This window comes from Ambystoma mexicanum, chromosome 6p, assembly GCF_040938575.1.
Source record: "Ambystoma mexicanum isolate Mex_15411 chromosome 6p, UKY_AmexF1_1, whole genome shotgun sequence".
Taxonomy (NCBI): domain Eukaryota; kingdom Metazoa; phylum Chordata; class Amphibia; order Caudata; family Ambystomatidae; genus Ambystoma; species Ambystoma mexicanum.
In genome coordinates this window covers 808,102,483-808,129,205 of record NC_090935.1, presented here as the reverse complement: position 1 = coordinate 808,129,205, position 26,723 = coordinate 808,102,483, and positions in this window count along the sequence as shown.

Here is a 26,723-nt window from a genome sequence, read left to right as displayed (position 1 = left end):
AACAGACTAAAGAGTGGTTGGAAACAAGAAAAGAGGACGCTAAGCAGTCAATAAGAGATATATTGATGCAATTGGAAAAAACATTTGTGAATTCAGCAGACATTAAAAAGAGGAGAGGAAAAAGAGGAGCGGTGATGCTCGCGATCTCATTGGTAATGTCTATAGTTGGAGCCATAATAGGTACCACAATATCAACAGCCAATGCCATTTCAGTAGGAACGCTGAGTGCTAAAGCACAACAACTGAGTGTTGACCTAGAAATCATACAAAAAACATTAGATGGGATTAGAGGAGGATTGGATGAACAAATAAGATTCATAAATGAAACTGCAATTGTATTGAATGAACAAGCGGATGTGATGCAATGGGCGACTAAGCTAATTATTAAGCATGACAGAACCTTAAATGAAATATTGAATATAATGAGTCCTGTTGATAGGCTATTAACGAATTATATGAGAGAAGTTCAAACTACAATTTTGATTCAAGGAAATATTCCCTTGTATTTTATTTCGCAGGATATTATTCATCAAATGATAGAAAGGTTGACCAGGAGGGAAATTGATGTGGTACAGGTAAAAATTGCATTTGAAATGGGTAATGCAATGCCATTATATGTGGACTTGGAAAGGTTGGAGATTGTTTTTTTACTATGCATCCCATATGTAGCTCCTGAACTTATTTATCAAACCAAGTGGGTACACAACGTGGGGTTTTGGCATGAGGACACATTTATTAAGATTAAGACTCCAGAAGTGGTGGCATTCCAGTCATGGGAGCCTGAAGTTTACTTGATAACAAACTTGGAAACGTGTGTCAAATTTAAAGAACAAAATTATATGTGCCCAGGTAAACCGTTTCTCCCAATTGGCTTGGATTATAGCCGAATTTTTTTTTAAAAAAAGGAGGGAATATGTAAGACTATTTTATTTAGCATTTGTATGCAGTGCCACTGCATGGGTTTAATGCATTGCTATATTGTGGTACAGCAAGGCATGTGTTGCCAGTGTGACATGGATATTTATATGAAGACAGGCTATTCAGTCAAAAAACGATTTCTACATCTAAAATGCAAACAATTTTTTACATGTAAAATGCACATTTTTTTTTCTTTTCTCATCTGAAATGCCTCTGTTGCAGGAGACACATTAGAGGATTAATGAATTAACACCATTAACCGTACTAACATAATTCTAACTTTTAATATTGTAATGTGTTCTCCAGCGCAAAATGAGGCAGGCTGAAACTCACACTAGACTGTGTGCAGATTTTTTTTTTTCTCTCCGTGCTCTGTCCACAGTATTTGCAGGAAGCAAAAAGTCGAATAAGCAGGAAATCAGTTTTGTTACAGTTGCTTGCTGTAAAAGTAGGCCATTGTTCAAGAGAAGGAGGATAGGACATGATAGAATTTCATTGGTTGAACTCGTGTTGTAGGCTGTAACAGAGCTTTTCGAATGAATCTCAGAGAGAAAGAAGGGGAGAAGGCATTTGACACAGCTGGGAGAAAGACTCGGCTGGTGTGGCTGGGGAGTTTCCTGATTGAGAGGAAGGTCCCAGTGCACTGCTACACAGGTTGGGAAATTCCAGTCAATAAGCCCTGGCTTGAGGGATGGCAGATGAACGTCCTCGCTGGGGTGATTTAAGAGGGGGCACTGAGCCATTTCCAGAAGGCGACCAGCCTGAGGAGTTCGCCTGCAGCACAAGCTTGGTAAATATATTGCAGAGTGTGGGGGCGGTGTGTGTGTGTGTGTGCAAAACCTATTCAGGCAGAGTAGAAGAGGAAATTCCTGGATCTAATCAACATGTCCAATGTTGCAAATTGAGTGTACTCTTGCTGTATTCCTTTTCATTTTGTTACAGATAAAGTAAAGTGAATATTTCTACTGCTGTGAAACTTCTAGTTATTTCTGTAAAAAGGGTAAAATGGTGTTGAAATGCAATTGTTTATAATACACTAAAATATCTGAAAACAGACGGGTAGTGTGTTTTTCTTTTTTTTTTTTCTTTTCTTGGTGCATCTATCATTATAGCACTGGTAATATGGGGAAGATTTTAGACAGTGCATTTGTCAATTTTCATGTAGATAAAACAGAAAGAACAAGGTAGCTAAAAATCAAACTTGGCAGTGAAATAGCTGTGTGCATGGTTCCACTCAGTATATGTGTGTGTGACATTTGAGTGGGACATAATGGAATAGTCAGCAGAAAGAGAGACTTCTGGATATAGTTCACTTATGTAATAAATTAGTGATATACCACATGGTTTAGCTCGCTGGTGTAGATAAGTCAGTGAGAACAGCCCAAGGTGGCACTCTATATGAAAATGTGGTGTTTCTGAAATGTAGGCCTGAGGTCTCTCTAGTGATCACACAAACAATCTAAACAAAAATAATGGGATCTGGATGTTGGGGCCACAAATAAAACAAAGAAATCATGCCCACAAGAAAAATGCACACCAACTAAATATATCTGTGTACTGAAATAATGCTCACCACTATACTACCATAATACCAACCCAATCTAAATGTAAGGAGTGATTATTGCTAAATTACTTTTATTTTTGGCGGTAAGAAAATACCGCTAGGCCCCAAATCTACACAAAATACCCAACAGTGACACATAGTAAAAAGATGATGCCTATGGAGTTGGTGAGACTCCATATCCATGAACACAAAAATGTACAACACACAGCAAAACACATGTAAGAGTGGGAAAAAAGGTTCACACTCTTACCAGGTAAAAAAAATAAACCCTAGAAATCCAGCAAAGCTGCTGATGGACTCAAAAGGTAAACTAAATTAGCCATTCTAGAGAATTCTCCCTAACAGGCTGCATCTCAGAGCTTCTGTTTTGTTAATCTAATTAGATTGTATTCTTGGTTCCCCCCAGCATGTGTTCAGACAGCCAAGGTCCCCGGAGGGAGAAGGAAGCGCTGCCGCCTGATGAGAGCAAGACTGTGGAACTAGGTCGTCATTATGCTGCCCCTATTGAAAAATGGCAGGTTCATTGGAACTACAAGTCCCAAGCTAAATAGAGCAAATAAATATGAGAAATGAATCCTCAAAAGCAGTGCCTCCACTGTGTTTTTTTATAAAGCTACCTGGTTCCAAAGAGAAATATGATAGGATGCACCCTAGGAAAGCAACAATTCTCAAGATGCAAGAAGAAAGAGCCGTTTGGGATTGCCAAATTGCCTGGTCTCATGAAAAAGGATTATTCCTGCCCATTTTTATTATCACAGGGTATTAACTTCACTGTTCAAATCAGTTCCGTGATTGGTCCATTTCAGGGGGCTTGCACATCGCAAGTTATTTTAAGTTGTTTTGACCAATAAGAGAAATCCATCATTGCAACAAATTATCTGAATAGAGTTGGCTAATTAGAACAAAGTATATTCTGCTGACTGCACAGTTAGGCCATTCACAGGGGGTTGTATCCATGCCATCACAGATAAGGTCTTTGACCAAAGAGGTAGTAAAATATAGGTGATACTTAGATTTTCGCATAGAGCCTAGCCAATTGGAAATGTGGGTTTGACTTGTATTTAATACATGTTGGATATGTAGATTTTGTAGTTTTCCGCTATAAACCTTGTAACTAAAATGGGTGTGTCGAGGGAGTTTTCCGTTTTTAGTTCTATGAAGCTGACTGACACTCCCTGCCGTATTTGCATGTAATAAAAACATGTTTTTTCTTGAAAGAAATGCACTCCTTATTGACCCCTTGGATTGTTTTTATCAATTGTTTTTTGGGGCGACCGTACACATTTGGTGACCCGGACATGATTCCAGATGCCCCGAGACGCTGGGGGCTCCGCTACCACATATCCTTGGTTGAAGGGCCCATCTGCAGTGACCAGCTTGTGTGCACACCAAGAGGAGGTCGGCAGGTGCCGTGATTCTCTGAAGGCCTGCCTGGTCCCTGGAGTTAGGCATTGTACCCAGCTATGCAGGCACTTGAAGGGGGACACTGCATTGGAGGAACTCAGAAGAATGCCTAGAACTTGAGTGCACCCTTGCAGAAAAAAATAAGGGGACTTGACAGGATTGTTTTTGTGTGCATGAGGAAATGAAGAGAGAGAAGTGGAAGCCCTTTGAAGAGGAGGGGATCCAACATTGTGATATTTCATGAGTATTTTTGTATTAACAAGATGGCTGAAGCTCCCCTGCGTGGGGTAAAATGACAACAGTAGTAGTTTTACCGTTAAGCGGTCTGCATCTCTCAGAAGGTATGGGGCATAATGGTATATACTGCACACAACAGAGGTACCCAGGGTTTGCTTGCTTGGGTATTTTGGAAGACATCCCATTCTATAAACAGAAACAACCTCAATGTCTTGATGAACAACCCCTTCTGCAAAATGGCAGCTTGTTCAAAAGCACTGCTCAGCTTTTGCTGCCCTCCAATCTCTCCCTTCCGCCACAGGTTCTTACCTGACTGAGTGCTGAGTGTCAAGTTAAAGAGATTGGTGCAACAACACTACAATGCCATCCCAGAGGATGGTTATGTATTTTGTTTAAGCACATAGGCACAAAGGGACCAGTCCTTATATGTAACAGTGTCGGTGCAGGTTTTTGCAACTACCTGTAATAATTGTGATAGACTGGGGACAAGGGTACAACCCTAGCCTGTGTCCCATCTTGTTAAGCTTTCTTTTAAATGTGTTTTAAGTGTTAGGTTAGGCTGTATTATCTATGGGTTATAGAATGTGCATCTGCCATTTACATGATCTCATTATGCTTTGAGCCTCATACTTTGGATGCAGGTGTTTGAAATGGGTCTCGAATTATAGGCCATTCCCATCACTATCCAGAACCTGATGATCAGAAGCCCTTTATCTCATGTTTTTGTAGCTGGCTAGAAAGGGATGTCTGTATGTAGTAGTGTGAGACTGCTTTTGTCCTATAGTCGGTAGTAATGTATGGAAGTAGTTGTGATTTAACTACAGAGCACAGTTGAATGCTATGACAACATGCTCCTTCAAAGGCTTTGGCTCCGAAGGGCACAGTGGGATGTTGGCGAGTTGTTGTAGATGTGTTAATGCATTGATGTTTAGAGCTCAAATGTTCAACTCTACAGAAAGCATGATCAAAGTGTTTTCATGCATTGCATTGGCTACAACAGATATTGCATCCAAGCATGTTTGTCATGGCGTGACTTTAACAAATGACAGATGGCCCAGGGACCAAAGAACCAAAATGTAATGTACTAATTTAATTTTTTTTAGTAATATTAAATACGGTCAACGAATATGGGGCTGCCCGACCCCATTGTATGTCCATGCTTCCACAAAAACAGCTTTCTTTTTCTGTTGTTTATTTGCATTTATGGATTCATAACGATGTTGCTGATTTGTATCTATCATAAGTGAAGAGTGGCAACAGTCACTTGGTTGGGCATGGAGCTGATGAGCGAATAGTGGTGGTAAAAGAGTGGAAGGAGTGGCCTTCCCAAGATAGTGTAGTGTGACCAGCAGTGCCATGTGAGGGGGCTGGGGTGCAAGGTATGCAAATGCCTTACTTATTTCTTTCTGTTTAAAGTGACACCATGCTATGTGAGGGGTTCATCTTTAGGGCATCTATTCACATAACCCAGGGGATGGCATTGCAGGGTCACGGTGCAAAGTTCCCTTCAGTGCACCTGGTGGCCTGAAATGGTAGTGCAACTGTGACTCTGTAGCTCAAAAAAACAATAAAGAATAAGACATCAATTGATAAATAAATAAAAACAATAAAACAATAACTATCAAACAAGCAAGTAAATAAAAATACTTAACAGAATAGTTAATTTAGCAGTGTTCTGCATGCACACAATTATTAGCAATTTTTTACGTAAATCATTTCCAATAAAAAGCATGGGATAGATGTAAACGATACAAAATAATGACGGTTGAGCGGATTGAAAACGTATATCCAGTTGATTTAGATGCCTGGCAGCTGGTAAGGTGTTCACCTAGTTAATGAAGCAGACACCAGGTTCCAACCCTGCTCCCAAATCTATCAAGCATGGATGCCTCTGTGCATGAAAGGGCTGCTTGTCTTGCACAGTAGACACGTTGTTATGGCTAGCGCATAAAGCTGAGGGTGTTTCACCCTGCTTTGAATGACAAGGAGCCACCTAGTGGTGAAATGACAACCAACATCTTGGAAGGCAATGTCCAGCATCTATCAGAGATTAATTGGGGCCAAATGAGTTCCTGAGTTCGGATGTGTTGATGAGCGTTCCAACAAAGCCAATGCAAAATAGCAATATGAAAATGTCGCTCTCAATTACTCTAGTGTAACAAATCCCATTGGAATAGAAAACAAACTCTCTGCAAAAGTTCTGTAAAGCAAAACATTACTTTGAAAATGTACATTTTGCAACTTGCAATGTTAGTGCTTATTTGTATATCAAACTACCCAAAGGTATTTTTCTAGGTTGCATAATTTACCTCCGAGAGACAGCAATCTAAAAACTCCTCAACCCAGCGTAATTTCCAACAGCCTACACTAGATAAATATATACTACCAGCACTGGCGTAGCACAAAATCCACTCCCCACCCCCCCGCGACCCATGCTGAGGGCCCTGCCCCAGATTGATAACAAATCATGGGTCGCACCACTTCCTGGGCTGGCCTAGACTACACGTGTGCGCAATACACACGGTCACACTGCTGCAGGGGCACACCGCACACTGCACCAAGAGAAAGCTATGAATATGTGTGTCAATGCATTGTACAGCATACATTCTGAGACAAATTGGCTAAAATGCTAGAGCGTATGCAATTGTTTTGTAGGGTATCGTCAGTCCAAAAACCCAATACATGCACAGGAACATTCACGCTGTAATTAATTTAATGTTTTGCTATTAAAAATGCCATTCTACAATAAAAACATATCCATGTTCAACTGGCTACACAATTTCCAGACCACTCTAGACAGTAATAAACATATTACAGTAAAACATGCCATGCTACTTTAAGACATACCTAGAGCACCAAAATGACAGTCTAGACAGGTAATTACACTTAGCAGGACTGCTTTATCAGAGATGCACAGTTAAAAAATGCAAGCTAAAGTAAGAAATTACTAGACTGGTTGCACCAAAATGCCTGTCAAGCCACTAATAATCCATATTATGCCTGCTTAACATGGACATGGATTACCATTACAATTTACCACACAAACTCCCTACCCCACCCCACCCCCCACACATCCCCTCTTTCTCCAGGCCCTACCACAACCTCCAAAATCAGCTCCTCGGCTCAGAATTACCTCCACGTCCCTATTCTCGTTCAAGTGCTATCATATGAGGCGCTTTGCCTCATAGGTAAGTACTGAGGAAGAGTGGGTCTAGGAGCAATCGAGAGTAGAGGTAACTAAGCCAGGCATTACCTCCATGTCTCTCTACCTCATCCCAGCACTTGTGAATGAGGCAACGTACACAAGTGCTGTGACCAGGAAGAGTATGGATAAGAGTAATGAAGATTGCCAATAAGTAATCAATCGGGAAAAATAATCCAGAGAGTAGAATTTGCAATAAATGTGTGCATGCATTCTGCATGCTTCATGCAGAACTATAATTGGAACTCTTGGGCATTATGAAGTAATGGGAAAGCACTGACCAGGTTTCGTCACAGACCAAGACTCCTGCCAATAGGAAAACATGCAATCTGTTAATTCAAGGGAAGGTTCTCATAGGATTTAGCAATCAAGCCAAGGAGACTCACAAATCAAGCCAACTTCATCTAAATGTATGGTCCATGTAAACACTCAATCAGAAACACTTTGCCCCTTTAGTGCTACTTGACATTTCAGCTCAATATATAATATTGACAATTGGGGTGATGGCACTGGACCACCCACCCCTAAGAAGCTAGTTGAGCTATTCTTTCCATAGTATCCCTATCAATGTGTGCACTTATATGTCACACCATGGCAGTAGAGAACAGATTGCAGTACCGTGTAGTGGTTGACATCCAGCAAAACACACATCCCTCTGCTATGCTGTTAAAGGTGATAATTGCTGTGGCTCAGCGCATAAAGCGCTATTTGTTTAGGCTGAGAGATCTCATTTGTGTGGCTTCGAATAACTCAAAGTTCATGAAATGAAGCATTTAATATGTTTTTGGGAATACAATTAGGAATTGTTTAAATAGCTTTAGGAAACTTGAAAGGAGAGCAAGGGAACATCAGACAACATTGCTGCCTGACCTCTGCTCTTGCTCACACTACTGCACAATTGCACGCAAGAGTCGGGGGTTGGTCTGACAGGGACCGTTGCCAGTCGAAAATTGTTCCACACCTGCCCAAGTGCCTTGACTGCTCTATGTGGCTGACTCATGTTCTTCCAGGCTGGTGAAGAGGGTTAGATCGCAGCATACGGAAAGAAAAATGACTGAAATTCTTGGACGATTCAGCAACTGCTCTTAATTGTTGTTGTACTAAATCAGGTTTAAAAAAGGCACTTTTGTATGTGGTCATCAGAATTTGCAAACTTCAGTTCTCCTGTCAGGTTTTGTGTTAGGAATATGTTTTACAGTGTAACCCTCAATGTAGGAGGAGTCCACAATGATTCATGCAATCTCTCACAAACAGACGTCTCTCTATAATATGCCCTCAGCCTCCTCCTCCTCCTCTTCACTCATATCTGACTGTCTGTCCACTATTCAGTCATGGTGTGCTGCAAACGACCTCTGCCTCAATACCACTAAGACTGAGATTGTTCGCATTGGGACCCCTGCTCACGCATTCCCACTCTTGCTTTGGCTGGCCTCCCTTGGCCCTGGGGCCACACCCATCTGCGAAGCAAGAAACCTTGGGAGTCATCTTTGGCTCCACTCTCTCCTTCTCCTCTCACATTTCAGACATCTCTAAAAAGTCTATCAGCTTCACCTCCTCAGAGGTACTCTACCTTTTCTCACTTTCCCCAGAGGCTCACTGTCTCCAGAGCCCTGGTTCTCTCCAGGCTGGTTTATTGCAACAGCCTCTACCTCAACCTTTCTTCTGCCCTGCGCCTTCAGCAACTCATCCAGAACAGAACTGCAAGACTTAGCCTTGGCCTCAAGCCAAGGGACTGCATCTCTCGGGCGCTGAAATCCCTTCAATGGCTCCCCGTGGCTGCAAGGATCAGAGACCCTTTGCATTGTTCACAAGGCTTTCTGGGGCCTGGGACCCACCTACCTGCAACACTGCCTACCTAAATACTGTCTTTTATGAGCCCTCCGCTCATCTACCTCCAACCTTCTGCGTTTGAGCCGGTTCTCCAAGCAGAGATTTGGAGGGAGGTCCTTATCCTCAGCAGGTGCCTCCCTCTGGAATAGCCTCCCTATCGCCTCTATCTTGAGCTTGATGCAGAAACTCCTCAAGAATGTCCTCTTGTCCTCTTCCTTCTCTCTCCCTCTACCCTGCTTACCCAGTTCTCTGTTTTCTCTCTCTTCCTCCTCCTTACAGCATGCTGACTGGCCGCCGGTTGTACCTTAGAGTCTCACTGGTCCCTGGCACCCCTGCCAGTCCCCTCTCGCTCTTGCCTCAGCACCCTAACCCCACCCACACTCACTGCACTTGAGAAATAACCCTTGAGAGTGCGCTTACCCCAGTCTCAATTGACCGGGTGCACTTGATCCCCCCTCCCTAGGACTCTATGTGCACTTGCTCGATTGGTACGCACCATGCCTGAATATCGTCTGTCTGTCCTCCCTTGTCTTCACCCCTTAATTGCACTGTTAAAACTAAACTGCAGAATCGCCGTCAGGCCTATTTGCTGTCTCCCAAAATGTTTAAATGTATTTTCTACGCACTTACTCTGCCTGTGCAGACTATTATCATCTCAGAATTTCAAGGGCTCTGAGCTACTGTTTTTCCCCATGTTCCCACCCTCCTTGAGCGCTTTGAAACACTTGCCTGTGTATAGGCACTATATAATTAAAAAAATACCATACCATATTAAACCATTTATATGAATAAACACAACTCAGGAAGCTGCAATCAGCATATCAGGATGTCCCTGCAGCATAGAATACCATCACTGGCTGAAGTACAGCTTAAATTCCTCTGTGGTGCCTTTAACCCCAGCTGCTGCAAAAAGAGGTATATGCATTAAGGGCTCTGGTTCAGGAGATATTCCACCTGCATAGCATCAAATCACAGCAATACTCCGTCAGCATTCCAAGGTCATGAAATTAAAGTCCTTGGTGATTTAAAATTATCAAAATAAGGAATTGGCATAAAAATGTATTGTTAGTTTAGTTAATCTGAGAGGCTATCAAACAGTATTGTCTTCAGATCTCACCAGGGTTAGCCCCCTTCCCTTTTTCAGGATCTTTTATTAAAAAGTATCTTTTTCGTTAGATCTCTGTTAGATCCGGTTTGATAAACCATGTTCGAAATTAGAACTGCTATAGCACAGGAGTTCTAAGCAATTCTTTAGTGGGGGGCTAACCATAGCTAAAATTGACCAAAATGTATTTCTTTTGTTAGATATTTGTTTGATCCAGTAGGAGCAACCATTTTCAACGCTCAATCCACTATAAAACAGGGGTTATAGGCAATTATTTAGAAGGGGGCTGACCCGTAGTAAGCTAGTCAACCCCTCAATCAAAAAATGTACAAAACGTACATCCTTGGTTAGATATTCGTTAGATCCAGTATGATCAACTATTTTCAAGACTAGATCTGCTATATAATCAGACTTATAAGTTATTTAGAAGGCAGCTAACCCGTAGTGAGCTAGTTAGCCCCGCTCAACCAAAGAATTTACAAAAATCAATGTCATTGTTTAGGTATTCGTTGGATCTGGTAAGATCAGACATTTTTTTTTGGATCATACACAGCTGCAGAAATATTTGGCTGCAAAGGAGGAGGGGCTGGCCCATTCCTCAACAACATTTTTGGAAAAAAGTAATTAATTCCAATACAGTATCGTTAGATCTGGTAAAAACAACCATTTCTAACATTAGATCTGGTACAGAACAGGAGTTATAAGCCATTTTTTAGACGGGGGCTAAATTGTAGCCAGCCCCCCTCAATCACAAAATGAACCAACATTCAAGTAATTTGTTAGATCTGGCATGATCAACTATTTTCAACATTAGATCCGCTACAGAATAGGTGTTATAAGCATTTTTTAAAGAGGGGTGTTAACCAGTAGTTAGCTAATCACCGCCCAAAGCAGAATTCTTTTTTTAAACGTGTGTCCTTTGTTAGATTTTCAGTAGATCTGGTATGATCAACCATTTTCAACGTTAGAGCCACTAAAGAACAGGAGTAATAAACAATTATTTAGAGGGGGGCTAACCCATAGTTAGCCCCACCTCAACCAACAAATGTACAAAAATCTATGTCATTGGTTGGATATTCGTTAGATTTAGTAAGATCAGGCATTCTTTTGTTAGATCACACACAGGTGCTGAAATATTTGGCTGAAAAGGATGGGGGCTGGGACCCTCAACAAAATGTTGGACAAAAAGTAATTAATTCCAATTTATATTCGTTAGATCTGGTAAGATCAACTATTTTTAACGTTAGCTCTGCTACAGAACAGGAGTTTTAAGCAATTATTTAGAGGGGAGGCTAACCCATAGCCAGCCCCCCTTGATAAAAAAAATTGAAAAAAATTCATGTAATTTGTTAAATATTAATTGGATCCGGTATGATCGACCATTTTCAATGTTTCACGACCCACATCCAGAAACCCCCCTGGCAAGCCCATGGGCCAAGAGGGGTCTTGGCTCGGGTCTCCAACAAACTTAGGCATCCTTTGCCTAGGCCCTCTTGGGGCCAGTCCTGGCGCCTTTGGCGCCAGGCTCATACTTAATAAAGACTTGTGTTTAGGGAACTACTTTATTTCAAGTGCCAGCCAACATGGAGGCATCCACATAGCTTGGCTCCTTGGAACCAAGCTATGCGGTATAGTGTTTTGGGTGTGGTAGCATAGGAACTACTTTACCTGGACTACTTTCTTGAAGCTATTTAAACCACACCTGACTTGGATAACACGCTTTGCGTTACTTTGCAATCCTGCAACGTGACGCTCATCGTGTTCAGCTGTACCCACGAACCTCGGAAGAACAGCATCTGTAAAGAGACAAAAGGACATTGTTAACAGCAGCAGCTTAACTGTAATTTCATCGTTAGCTGCCCACAGCTCCTGCGAACAGTATCCTAGGATCAGCGCGTCTCCCGGACCGGCAGATCTGCAAAAAAGGAAGAAACAAGACATTAGACACTTTTACATCATAACGAATTGTGCTGAAAAGCTTACCTCGCAAGTCGCCCCTCGACCTGCATTGCCTCAGGATTTCATACACCGGGTGAGCACCGCAATCTATGGGAAAGAAAAGACAACAGGTTAGCAAAGGCAAGGCATCATAGCGCTGCGCATAGCGCCTACTTACCGTATCAAGGCGCTCTTAATATGCCATCATTTACCGGCGAGACCCAATTCAGCCAATGCATCACATTGGACTTCCACGCACCTAAGGAAGAGAAAAAGACATTATTTAAACCAAGTAAGGCATGCAAGAATAACAACAATATAGAACAGCAATAAGACCTACCTGAAAGACTCAAAATGGGCCAGCATCAGTGAAGTGACTAGATCGCATTCGCCCACAAAGGACAACGCGCCCCTGCCAAGAAGGCAGGACGGAGAGCACACCTGAATTAACAACAATGTGAGTAGAGGTCCAGAAGGGCTGCAGGCATACGGGGTGGTGGGGGGTTGCTTACCCCAGTTGCCCAGTCTTGAACATTGCCAGCCTGTATTCCAGGCAGGACTTCCCAGCTGGTCACACCTGGGAACCGCAGCGAAGGATACCAGAGTCCCGACGGATGGGTGGCGTCCCCTTGGATACCAGGTGAGCATAACAGAATGCGAAGCCTGCCAAACCAATCCGCTGGGCGCCATGGAGACATCAGAATTAGACCAATTGGCCCAATTGTTAGAAGAACTTTGTGCCGAGGTTCATTCTAACGACAAGAGACTAACGCTCTCCAGAGAGACTTACGAGTGACTAAAGAGCGCACTGAAGAAATTAGCAGGCAATACTTGCAATCACAAGCAGGACAGACACCTCTGCCTGGAAACAACCCAACGATGCAAAATCCTACCATGCCATCCACTACCTCAACTCCAGTACAAATCATGTTACCGGGAACAGTTTCTTTGGCTCCACCGGAGAGATTTGCAGGTGATCCACAGAAATACGCAGCTTTTATGAATCAGTGTGGCCTTCACTTTCTTTGCAGACCTGGAGCATTCCCAAATGACCAAGTTCGGGTAGCCTTTGTTTTATCATACCTGAGTGGTAGCGCAGCAGATTGGTCAGTACCATTGGTGACCCATGACGATCCTTTATTACATGACTTTGGGGGATTTCAGAGGGAAATCGGAAAACGTTTTGCTCGCCATACCCGAGAACAAGCAGTGGACAATGAATTCCTTTCCCTCCGACAGGGGAATCAAGACTTGTTAACGTGCATTGCTACTTTCAACAGATTGGTTGCTGAAGCTAGGTGGCCTGAAAACAAAAGAACCACATTGTTTCATCGGGGCTTACGAGGCAAATTAAAAGACGTTCTAGCTCAAGTGGTTGATCCTCCTAGAGACTGCTCTGAATTCATAGATTTGGTCATACAACTAGACCACCGGTTGCAAGACCGAAAAGCAGACCGTTCCAAAATGGACCCTCGGGCTGTGTACGTTCAATCTAGAGGCAACGTAACTCGAGTGCAAGAAAATACTGTGTAGCCCATGCAAATCAGAGGGGTACGACCTCCACTAACAAAACAAGACCGAGATAAAAGGAGACAACTACGACTATGTCTGTATTGCGGAAAACCAGGGCATTTCCTGAAGGACTGCCCAGTGAAACCTCCATGGAAAAACGTTGGGGCCATGGAAAAAGATGAAGAGAAGGAATCTAAGTCGGAAAACTACCCAGCTCTGCAAACGTAGAGGTCAGTTTGTCGAGTGAGAGGAAAGAGCCACCGACCTCACACTTTGTAATAACGGTGATCTTAATTAATAACCAACGGTTGACAAGAATGCATGCTGTTGAAGCATACATCGAGAGCGGAACTGTTGGGAATTACACAGATCAAGACCTGGCTGCAGAGATGGGGCTTCCCCTATGGTCCAAGCCAACTACAGACAAGGTGAATACGGTGGATGGGACAGAAATCGCTTCCGGACCCGTAACCCAGTGCACAGCTGAGATAACCTTGCTGTGCCAGGACGCACATCGGGAACTTATTTTTTTCGGTCTCATCAAGGCACCTCAATTCCGGCTCATACTAGGGATGCCATGGTTAGTCACTCACAACCCTTTGATTGACTGGCGGGCAAAGAAATTAACCTTCCTCAGCGACTGCTCCCCAGCCTGATATTATCAAGAACAGAAACCTGCTTTCAGTATCTCTACGAATCCCGGAGCGACAGCATCAACCCTGGGAGTAACTAATACATTGCCTGAGGAATACCATGGTTTCCAGGATGTATTCCGAAGGACCAAGCAAACACAATGCTGCTGCACAGGCCCTATGACTGTCAGATCAACCGTGTTCCAGGTGCTCAAGTCCCTTGCGGTAGAATCTATGCTCTTACGGAACCTGAAAAGCTTCATCTGAAGTCTTATTTAGACCAGTACATTGCAAACGGATTAATCCGTCCATCAAAGTCCCCTGCAGCCAGTCCTTTGTTCTTCATACCGAAAAAAAGGGGACTTAAGAACCTGTATTGACTACCGCGCATTAAACCAGATCACTGTGAAGAACCGTTAACCCTTGCCACTTATCCCTAAAATGCTGGACCAGGTCAAAGATGCCTAGATTTATACCAAATTGGACCTTTGAGGAGCGTACCACCTGGTCCGGGTCAGAAGCAGAGACGAATGGAAAACTGCTTTCCGTACGAAATACGGTTTGTACGAATATCAAGTCATGCCCTTTGGGTTATGCAACGCTCCCGCAGCATTTCAATATTTCATAAATGACGTCTTGAGAGAGTTAATTGATGTCTGCGCCCTAGTGTACATAGATGATATCCTAGTGTACTCAACCTCAAAACAGGATCATATTAAGCACGTCTGTTCATTCCTCACCAAGCTCTGTGAACATCGTTTATATGCAAAACTTGAAAAGTGTTTTTTTCACGTCACCGAAGTTGAGTTTCTGGGTTTTATTCTTACTCCAGGAGGCATCAGAATGGACCTGCACAAAGTAGACGCCGTTTTGAAATGGCCATCACCAACGTCAGTAAAAGGCGTACAAAGCATGTTGGGTGTTGCGAACTTCTATCACCGCTTCATACCAGACTTCTCTCAGGCCATACACCCGATCACCGTATTGCTATGAAAAAACAACAAAAAATTTGCCTGAACCGAAGAAGCAGAAAAAGGTTTTCAGGAACTGAAGAAAAGGTTCACCTCTGTGCCAATCCTGCAACATCCTCGTCCAGATCTTCCTTATATCGTGGAAACGGACGCTTCCAGTACAGCAATGGGAGCTGTCCTCTCACAAAGAGATCCAGATACCGGCCAGCTCCAGCCAGTGGCCTTCTGGTCGAAAATATTCTCACCTCTGTTGATTAATTACGCCATCACGGACAAAGAACTCTTGGCGATCAAATCTGCCTTGAAAGCCTGGCGGCACTACCTTCTGGGGGCCAGACACACCATTACAGTTATCACGGACCACCGAAACCTGCAATATCTTAAAACAGCTAAAGCCCAGTCTTCACGCCGATTGCGGTGGGCCTCACTACAGCCTTAACGCAAGTAGAACTGAGAAACGAGATTCAACAAACCTGAATCCAGGTACTTTCCTTGCATGGCAAGCGCAGGGGGAACAATATTCCATCAAAGACCACTTACCCTTTTTTAAGGATCTTCTGTACGTACCCACCAAGGACTTACAACAACAAATCATTTCAGGTTATCACGATTCTCTGATCGAAGGGCACCCTGGAATCACCAAGACTCTAGCCAAGGTGAAACAGAACTTCTGGTGGCCTGCCTGGCATAAAGATGTCATCCAATATATTCAATCCTGCAGAGTCTGCGCACAAAATAAGTCGCAAAAAGAAAAACCATCCGGTCTTCTGCAACCTTTGGACATTCCTCCCACTCCATGGCACACTCTTTCCTTCGACTTCATCACTGACCTACCTCCCAGTCAAGGGTTTAATACCATTCCTGTAGTCGTGGACTTATTCTCAAAGATGGCACACTTTATTCCGCTCAAAGGCCTCCCTGACGCATCCACTTTAGCCAAAGTGTTCCTGGATGGTATTGTTAAACTACATGGCTTCCCATCTGGAGAAAGTGTTGTGCAATGTCGCAAATTGACGTCCAACTATCCACTAGCCATCATCCCCAAACGGACGGTCAGACCGAGAGGACCAATCAGACCCTCGAGCAATAACTACGGTGCATATTGCACCATGAACTAAGAGACTGGAAAGACTTACTATGGATAGCCGAGTATGCATATAATAATTCCGTGCATTCCAGTACCGGACAAATACCCTTTTATACCCTTTATGGTAGACACCCACGTACCTCAGAACTGGAACTCCCAACCAGTTTGGAAATGCCAGCAGTAAAAACCCTTCACACCACACTCAAGCTTTCAAAAGGACAAAGAACATCTTATTCTCGCCAAAGAGAAGCAAAAGCAATTTGCCGACCAACACCGGAAAAAAGCCCCTGACTATAAGGTAGGAGACAATTATTAATTATTAATCCAGCGGCCGTCAAACTAGATTTACCACCTAACCTACAAATCCATCCGGTATTTCATGTGTCCCTTTTAAAACCAATGCAGCCCGGTACACGGATTGGGACACCACCAAAACCCATACTTATCGACGGAGAACCAGAATTCGAAGTCAGAGGCATCCTGGATTCCAAGTATTCAAGAGGCAATCTAGTTGATTGGAAAGGATTTGGACCCCAAGATAGATCCTGGGAACCCTGTGAAAACATTCATGCACCACGTCTGATCAAAAAATATCATCAAAACTTTCCAACTAAACCTGGGCCGGACAGAAGGAACTCCTTGAAAGGGGCCTTGGGGGGGAGTGCTGTCACGACCCACATCCAGAAACCCCCCGGGCAAGCCCATGAGCCAGGAGGGGTCTTGTCTCGGGTCTCCAACAAACTTAGGCATCCTTTGCCTACGCCCTCTTGGGGCCAGTCCTGGCGCCCTTGGCGCCAGGCTCATACTTAATAAAGACTTGTGTTTAGGGAACTACTTTATTTCAAGTGCCAGCCAACATGGAGGCATCCACATAGCTTGGCTCCTTGGAACCAAGCTATGCAGTATAGTGTTTTGGGTGTGGTAGCCTAGGAACTACGTTACCTGGGCTACTTTCTTGAAATTATTTAAACCACACCTGACTTGGATAACACGCTTTGCGTTACTTTGCAATCCTGCAACGTGACGCTCATCGTGTTCAGCTGTACCCGCAAACCTCGGAAGAACAGCATCTGTAAAGAGACAAAAGGACATTGTTAACAGCAGCAGCTTAACTGTAATTTCATTGTTAGCTGCCCACAGCTCCTGCGAACAGCATCCTAGGATCAGCGCATCTCCCGGACCGGCGGATCTGCAAAAAAGGAAGAAACAAGACTTAGACACTTTTACAACATAATGAATTGTGCCCAAAAGCTTACCTCGCAAGTCACCCCTCGACCAGCATCACCTTGGGATTTCATACACCAGGTGAGCACCGCAATCTATGGGAAAGAAAAGACAACAGGTTAGCAAAGGCAAGGCATCATAGCACTGCGCATAGCATCTACTTACCGCATCAAGGCGCTCTTAATACGCCATCATTTACCGGCGAGACCCAATTCAGCCAATGCATCACATTGGACTTCGACGCACCTTAGGAAGAGAAAAAGATATTATTTAAACCAAGAAAGGCATGCAAGAATAACAACAATATACAACAGCAATAAGACCTACCTGAAAGACTCAAAACGGGCCAGCATCAGTGAAGTAAATAGATCGCATTCGCCCACAAAGGACAACGCGCCCCTGCCAAGAAGGCAGGACGGAGAGCACACCTGAATTAACAACAAGGTGAGGAGAGGTCCAGAAGGGCTGCGGGCATACGGGGTGGTGGGGGGTTGCTTACCCCAGTTGCCCAGTCTTGAACATTGCCCACCTGTATTCCAGGCAGAACTTCCCTGCTGGTCACACCTGGGAACCGCAGAGAAGGATACCGGAGTCCCTACGGCTGGATGGCGTCCCCGTGGATACCAGGTGAGCGTAACACAGTGTTAGATCTGCTACAGCAGTTATAAGCAATTATTTAGATATGGGGGCTAACCCGTAGTAAGCTAGTCACCCTCCTTGTCAGTCTAGAAATACGGATACCTCTACTTTAAGACCGCAAACGCATTTTGGTTGGCGTGGGCCAACCGTCTCATGCACGATATGACAAAATATAGGTTTTCGAGTTTGCCAATGAACGGCCATTTTGATGTAGCAAGAATCGCCATTTTGTTTTCTAACCATTGCTCATTGCTTTCTGTTCCTATTGCTTCGCAGTATATTTTCCGCTTACACTGCTCGACTGTGAAACATTGTTGTCTGTATGTGAAAAGGACAAGGCCGCAGGGCCGTGAGGATAACAAGAGTTCGCTGAAACACAAACGTAGGCTGCGCCAGGAAGAATGCCCGGCTCTCTCCCGAATGTAGCCTTGAAGCAGAGCTGCAGGGCATTTAATCATTTCACAGCTGCCAGCCAGTCTCGTTATAGGGTAGAATATGTTAGAATAATACTGCTAAAGGTTTGAATTATGCTTTTCTTATGGCCCCCCTTTTCTGAGCCCACTAGAGCGTGTCGGCTCCTAGGACGCGAATAGCATCTGATAGATAGCAAGGTCCGGAATGCAACTCTTCCCCCCCATATGTAGCTCGCTTCCAAGAACAGAAGCGCTGTGTTCTATTCAACAACTGAAAGATGCCTCTGCACTCACAAATTGCAAATTGTTACTAGAATAGATGTTTGAAGGTGTCATAGTGGTCGGAGATGTCCATCATCACACCAAGTTCAAAGAAACCCAATAAAGGCGGGTGTTAAACATGTCATAGCTGATTGTTTGATATGCATTTTGTAAATATGTAACTGATGTACGTAATTCACTCTCTTGCATCCCTCGAGGTCTAGAGATACACGTCGGGGGGCGTGAGACCGAGTTGGCCAACTGAGACTTTTGCTTTGCAATAAACCCTAGCTTTGGGAATACAACCTCGTGTCTGGTGTATCTATCGTGTGTGGTGACTCGCCTTGTTTCCACAGACGTCAGGGTCCCCTAGGGGCCCCTTTCATCCTCAATCAAAAATACTACAAAAACATATGTCATTTGTTAGATATGCATTAGATCTGGTTTTATTAACCATTTACAACGTTTGCCTCATTGTGGTCACTTGTTTTTCACCATGTGAATCAGGGGTAAGGGAATTTGAAAGCAAATACCTAAATAATCAAAATGTTTCATGCACGGTATGAGGCTGCCATTGCTTCACTTTGTTGGAATTTTTATCTTATTCTTGGCTTACGAGCAAGCCATTATTGCAGATTTTACTGAATTCAGAAGTAGATCTAGGCTGTTCATATATTGGGTGTATTTGTTAGTTAGGAATTGAAGGGCTCTTAGTGTGCAGGTGATTAAGACTGTGTCATCAGCATACGCTAATACTGGTACAGTTTCACCTATTTGGGAATTCCACTTTGCATTCTAGTAATACTTCTTGGAGATTATTAATGTATATTGCAAATATCAATGGGGCCAAAACGCACCCTTGTCTAAAGGCCAATCATATCGGGAATCAGGGGGTTCAATGGCTTTCTATGCTACTTGTCACGCAAGCCTCGTTAGTTGTGTGAATTACCTTTAGTATGTCTACCAAAGATTTAGAGCAATTAAAGGGTGTATGCACATGCCAGAGTTTGTCTCTGTTAACTTTATCAAAGGCTGTGCTTAGATCCATGAACGCTAGATTTAGTGGGGGTTTCCCAGGTTCCTTTTTGACAAAGAAAGAATTGGCGGCCACTAAGCAGAGATTTAGACCTTGTTTCATAGTCCCTAATGAGGGGCGGAATCCCATTTTGTATTGGTGATAATAATTATTTATCTTTGACCCCACTGTCCAAGATGTTTAGCAGCACCTTCCAAAAATCTCAAAGCAGTATTTCAAATGGAAATGGGTCTGTATGCTTTCAGGCTACCTATATTACCTTTTTTTATATATTGGTATACTTATCACTCTTCTCTGTATATCTGGAATAGAATTGGTAGTTAGTATTACATTAAACACTATTGCTAATAATGTCCCCCCTAGATCTATTAAGTCATGATAATTATCCACTGCTATGCCATTCGGACCCGGAGACCTAGTATAGGCATGTGGCATTACTGCTTTAGTCACCTCTTTAAAGGTAAATATTAATTGTGTTGGTGATGCAGGCACAACATTCTTAGTATCGGTTAAAAGGCCCTTTATATAGTTCTACGAAGTCACCTACCCGTAATTGATCAGGGATCCCAACATCCAGGTCCAATGTTTTTTGGTTATATAATGGGTCTTTGTTGACAGATATTCTACAGGTGTCAAGAAAGTATCAAAGACCAGTAACATTTCAAGATCGAGATAAAGATGTTTATGCTACAAAAATGATGAATATATCAAGTTTTTTCACAGGTGTACAGATGCAAAAAAACACAAGTAGACAAAGTATTCTTTAGGGTAGCTATGTAGTGATTAGATTGTGGCATGCGCCAACATACATATTTATATAAGTGAGTGAACTATGGACGATTCCACTATGCATTTTAGCAGAGCTGGAAAAGTAAAGAAAGGTTTTTCCAGTGTGTCGCAGCTGAAAAGCAATCGCATTACAGAAGTGAATCAAAGAAGGGCGAGGCTGGACAAGCCCCAAGAAGCCAAGGCCGCTCTGGGCCAGAATGATCAGACGGTAACCACAAACGTGTGAAAGAACAAGCTCCTGTTCAGAAGATGGGGCATGAAAACAATGAAGACGTCAGAGGCTCATTAAATAATAGTATTTTAAATGCACCAAAGCTCAAAACCGTGGTCTTCAGTTACGTAGAGGACTGAAAATGGACAATCGTGACATGGTACGCCTATGCAAGGAAATAGAGTATGCTATACTCCCTTTTATTCTCAGGCATGAAGAACAAACTCAAGACTAATCTTCAAAGGGCTAATTGACTGGCAGACAGCAGTGTGATGATGAATAGAATACGAATTGGTGGGAAGCTATGGTCAAGACCAACCCAGCAGCACCTGGAGGTCAAGCTGCATGCTGCTGGCGTATGTGGAAAAGTACTGACGGGTGTAAGGGTGTTAACCAATTATAGAGGGCACGTATTAAAGAGCCCTATAGTTTGTGTAACCAATGTGATGTTGTGTATTTGATGACATTCATAATGACATGTTTGGGGGGAGGGCTTAGTTGCTCCACCTGATACTAGAGACCCTATCACTCTATTAGACAAGTATAGAACATATATCTAGAAGTTCCCTTAGAGCCAATCACTTTCTCCAATAGGTTTTTGTAGTTTGCCACGTACGATGATGTCAACAATGACAGGTTTTTGCTATATAATATGCTTTCTTATAAGATTGAGAGAGAGAAATAAGATCAAACAGATTATTGATGTTCGTTGTAACTCCCTGTTTTAGACAATTGCAAATAAAACAGCTTTGATTTGCCCAACTTCCTGAGTTAGTTTGATTTTTGATGTTTGAGTATCTTCTGCATCCCTGTCCATCTCAAAGTATTGCTACCTCGTCTTAAAGGGTTGGGTCGATAACCCCGGTTCACGTGGTAGCAGAGAGCTGATGGTTAAAGAACCATCAACCTAGTAAGCTTTGAGGTCCTGGTAATACCGGACATCCTCTGCCATTTAGCTGAAAGTACGTGAAGCTCCCGGTAGATAGCAGACATTAGCTTAAAGAATCTTGCAGGTGCAGGTGGGATGGGTCCCTCGGTTTCATACGGAATCCCTTCCCGGTGTTACGCTCACCTGGTATCCACGGGGACGCCACCCAGCTGTGGGGACTCTGGTGCCTTCTCAGCCGCTCCCTGGTATAATCAGCAGGGACGTTCTGCCTTGTTATGGGTTTTGGTGTGCTCTGCGTCCTGCCTTCTTGGCAGGGGCGCGTTGTCCTTTGTGGGCGAGTGCGATCTAGTTACTTCACTGATGCTGCCCTTTAGAGTCTTTCAGGTAGGTCTTATTACTGTTATACTGTAAGCCTTTCTTGGATTCAATAATGTCTTTTCTCTCTCCTTAGATGCGCGGAAGTTCGCTGTGGAACGTTGGCTGAATTTAGACTCACCGGCAGGTGATGGTGTTTCGAGAGCGCCTTGATGCAGTAAGTAGGCACTATGAGCAGTGCTATGATGCCTTGTCTTTGCTAACCTGTTGTCTTTTGTTGCCGTAGGATGCGGTGCTCACCCGGAGCAAGAAGTCACAAGGCGGTGCTGGTCGATGGGCAACTTGAGAGGTAAGCTGCCGGCACAATTGTAAACGTCTAATGTCTTGTCTCTCCCCTTTTTATATTTTTTATTTTATTGGTTTGTAATTAAACCTTTAAAATACATAAATGTTACAAAACAGACAAACAACATTCATCCATTTCCCCTTCCCTCATTATTCTACAGAAGCATGGTTTCCCACTATCCCAAGAGATGTAACACATCCTCAGTGATTATTTACAGCTACATTAGGGGTCAGCAGTCGGTTTTCAATTATTGCTAAAAGATGTGTTACAGGCAAAACTAGTTTCATATCACTTCCATTAAACATTTGTTGCCACCAATCTTCAGCGTCCATTGACGGGTGGGAGTCGCTCCAAGGGCCCAAAAGACGAGTTCTTTCCGTTTTTAGCCCAATGCAGAAAAGCATCAAATGTTTCAAAGTTTCAGGTGCTTGTAGACAGCAAGGACAAGTTGGATCTAAATTTTCGTATGTTGACCAAGCCCGTAGCTGCTCTTTCGTTTTGAACCCATTTAGCCTGAAACACATGAACAGTCTTCGGGCGTGCGGGTCCGGAAACAGTTCAACGTATTTTTGTGGGTTATTATATGCCCGGGCTTCAGTTGGAACCTCACACATTATTTTAGAGGACGTTCTTTTTGAACATGTTAGTTCCCAATCCTCACGCCATATTTTTATTTTTGCTGCATTTGGGTTTCCTTGGAGAGTATCGAGCTTAATGTCATACTCAGACATAAGCGCTTCACAGAGTTTCATCCACAGAGCCAGGACCGCAGGTCCGGAGGAAGTCGCACCATGGAGTACATCAAATTGCGGAATCTGTTTGCTAGTTCTCGTTTTCCGATAAAGTGATAACAGATTCCAACAAACTCTCGCATGAATTGAAATCAATGATAGTTCATATCTTATAGAGGACGTAGCCGTTCCTTTTGCCAACTTGAGGACTTTGGTCCAAAAAATATTCTCAAGAGTAGACCATATCTCCCATGTACAACCCAAAGCGTTTTCTGCCCCATACGTTAGTATAGGTATCACCTTTTGCTCATAAAAACGTAAGACTGCTTTCAGAGAGAATTTCCCATATTTATTGTTTATCACCTGCGCTTGACACGCCAATTGTTTGCATTTACGTTTAATCTCAATTTTCCATGGTTCGTCACTGAGGCTGGAACTGAGCATCATTCCAAGGTATTTCACATTAGGCGAGATTGTTAGCTTTTCTTGGTTTAATGACCATGTTAAATTTTTTGCAAGCCTAGTTTTGCCACTTTTTAGATCTTTCAAGACCAATATATCACACTTCTTTGTATTAATAGACAGATGGTTTTCGATCACATATTGCTGGATTGCATTGATTTTCCTCTGTAAACCAAGCGTTGTTAAATCCAACAGTATGAGATCGTCTGCATACAACATCCAGCTCAGCCAGAATTTATGCGTCTTCGGCGGAAAGGTGTTTAAGCCTTCAAAGGAGTATCCAATATCAGAAATGAACAACCCAAATAATGCCGCCGCCAGCGGGAAACCTTGCTTGACTCCCTTAAAAGTGTTAATTGGTTGCGACAACATACCAGTTTGGTCCAAACGAACCCTTATAGAGGTTCCAGTGTGTAATTCTTTTATAGCGGCAACTGGGTCTTTCGGGCAGCCCCATTCTCTCATTTTGTTCCATAGCCGTGCTCGATCTATTGTGTCGAATGTATGGGAAAAATCAATGAAAGCAAGATAAACCATTGTTTGGGTTCTAATTGCCTCCATTTTAAGTATATTTAACAACAATAGATTCAACGAGCATCCAACCTGCTTGACAAAACCAGTTTGTCTAACATCTACATCTTTCGATTGAGTTGCCCATTTAACTAGCTTATGCTGTAACATGGTCGCATACACCTTCCCTAAGACGTCGAGCAAGGCGATCGGCCGATAATTTTTAGGGCATGTTCTGTCCCCTTTTTTGAATATGGGGACGATCACCGCAGATTTCCAGGATTGCGGTGTCTTTCTTTGGAGATTCACTCTCTTGAAGAGATCCACACAAAAATCTGCCCATAGCTCTGGATGTTGCTTGATCATAAAGTTAGTCAAACCATCGGGACCAGGAGCCCTGGAATTTTTGGCTTTATTGATTATACTCACAATCTCCTCTCTCGGGAAAGTTAATGACGAACTTGCAACACAGTGATCGTCCGGGTTAGCATCACCTCCAGTGTCCTTATATAGTTCTTTAAAGTGTGAAATCCATGTTGTTTCAGATACCATGTCATACTCAGACATAAGCGCTTCACAGAGTTTCATCCACAGAGCCAGGACCGCAGGTCCGGAGGAAGTCGCACCATGGAGTACATCAAATTGCGGAATCTGTTTGCTAGTTCTCGTTTTCCGATAAAGTGATAACAGATTCCAACAAACTCTCGCATGAATTGAAATCAATGATAGTTCATATCTTATAGAGGACGTAGCCGTTCCTTTTGCCAACTTGAGGACTTTGGTCCAAAAAATATTCTCAAGAGTAGACCATATCTCCCATGTACAACCCAAAGCGTTTTCTGCCCCATACGTTAGTATAGGTATCACCTTTTGCTCATAAAAACGTAAGACTGCTTTCAGAGAGAATTTCCCATATTTATTGTTTATCACCTGCGCTTGACACGCCAATTGTTTGCATTTACGTTTAATCTCAATTTTCCATGGTTCGTCACTGAGGCTGGAACTGAGCATCATTCCAAGGTATTTCACATTAGGCGAGATTGTTAGCTTTTCTTGGTTTAATGACCATGTTAAATTTTTTGCAAGCCTAGTTTTGCCACTTTTTAGATCTTTCAAGACCAATATATCACACTTCTTTGTATTAATAGACAGATGGTTTTCGATCACATATTGCTGGATTGCATTGATTTTCCTCTGTAAACCAATCGTTGTTAAATCCAACAGTATGAGATCGTCTGCATACAACATCCAGCTCAGCCAGAATTTATGCATCTTCGGCGGAAAGGTGTTTAAGCCTTCAAAGGAGTATCCAATATCAGAAATGAACAACCCAAATAATGCCGCCGCCAGCGGGAAACCTTGCTTGACTCCCTTAAAAGTGTTAATTGGTTGCGACAACATACCAGTTTGGTCCAAACGAACCCTTATAGAGGTTCCAGTGTGTAATTCTTTTATAGCGGCAACTGGGTCTTTCGGGCAGCCCCATTCTCTCATTTTGTTCCATAGCCGTGCTCGATCTATTGTGTCGAATGTATGGGAAAAATCAATGAAAGCAAGATAAACCATTGTTTGGGTTCTAATTGCCTCCATTTTAAGTATATTTAACAACAATAGATTCAACGAGCATCCAACCTGCTTGACAAAACCAGTTTGTCTAACATCTACATCTTTCGATTGAGTTGCCCATTTAACTAGCTTATGCTGTAACATGGTCGCATACACCTTCCCTAAGACGTCGAGCAAGGCGATCGGCCGATAATTTTTAGGGCATGTTCTGTCCCCTTTTTTGAATATGGGGACGATCACCGCAGATTTCCAGGATTGCGGTGTCTTTCTTTGGAGATTCACTCTCTTGAAGAGATCCACACAAAAATCTGCCCATAGCTCTGGATGTTGCTTGATCATAAAGTTAGTCAAACCATCGGGACCAGGAGCCCTGGAATTTTTGGCTTTATTGATTATACTCACAATCTCCTCTCTCGGGAAAGTTAATGACGAACTTGCAACACCGTGATTGTCCGGGTTAGCATCACCTCCAGTGTCCTTATATAGTTCTTTAAAGTGTGAAATCCATGTTGTTTCAGATACCATAAAAGCTTGTAAAGCTGACTGGGATGCCTGTGTGTTGTTAATAAGCTTCCAAAAATCACGGGACTTCTTATTATGCAAATTTCTTAACATACATTCCGAATCGCCTTGGGTCATAATCACTTTATAAGATTTAAGCCAGTTTTTGTAATGTTGCTTCGTCTTTCTTATCTTCATGCAACGTATCTCTGGGGCGTCAGATCGTGCCTGCCGTATTATCCTTCTCATACCCCGTTTCTGTTGTAAGATGACCAAATTAAAACAATGCGTTCGGTTCAACATAGTATATTTAGAGCCGCCATTCTTGGTTTTAAAGTTTGCCAATAGCTGAGCATATTCTAATGTCGCGGCGTCGCTATTGAATTTATTTGTTATAAGTTCAACGTCCTTTTCAGCTAAACACAGGCGG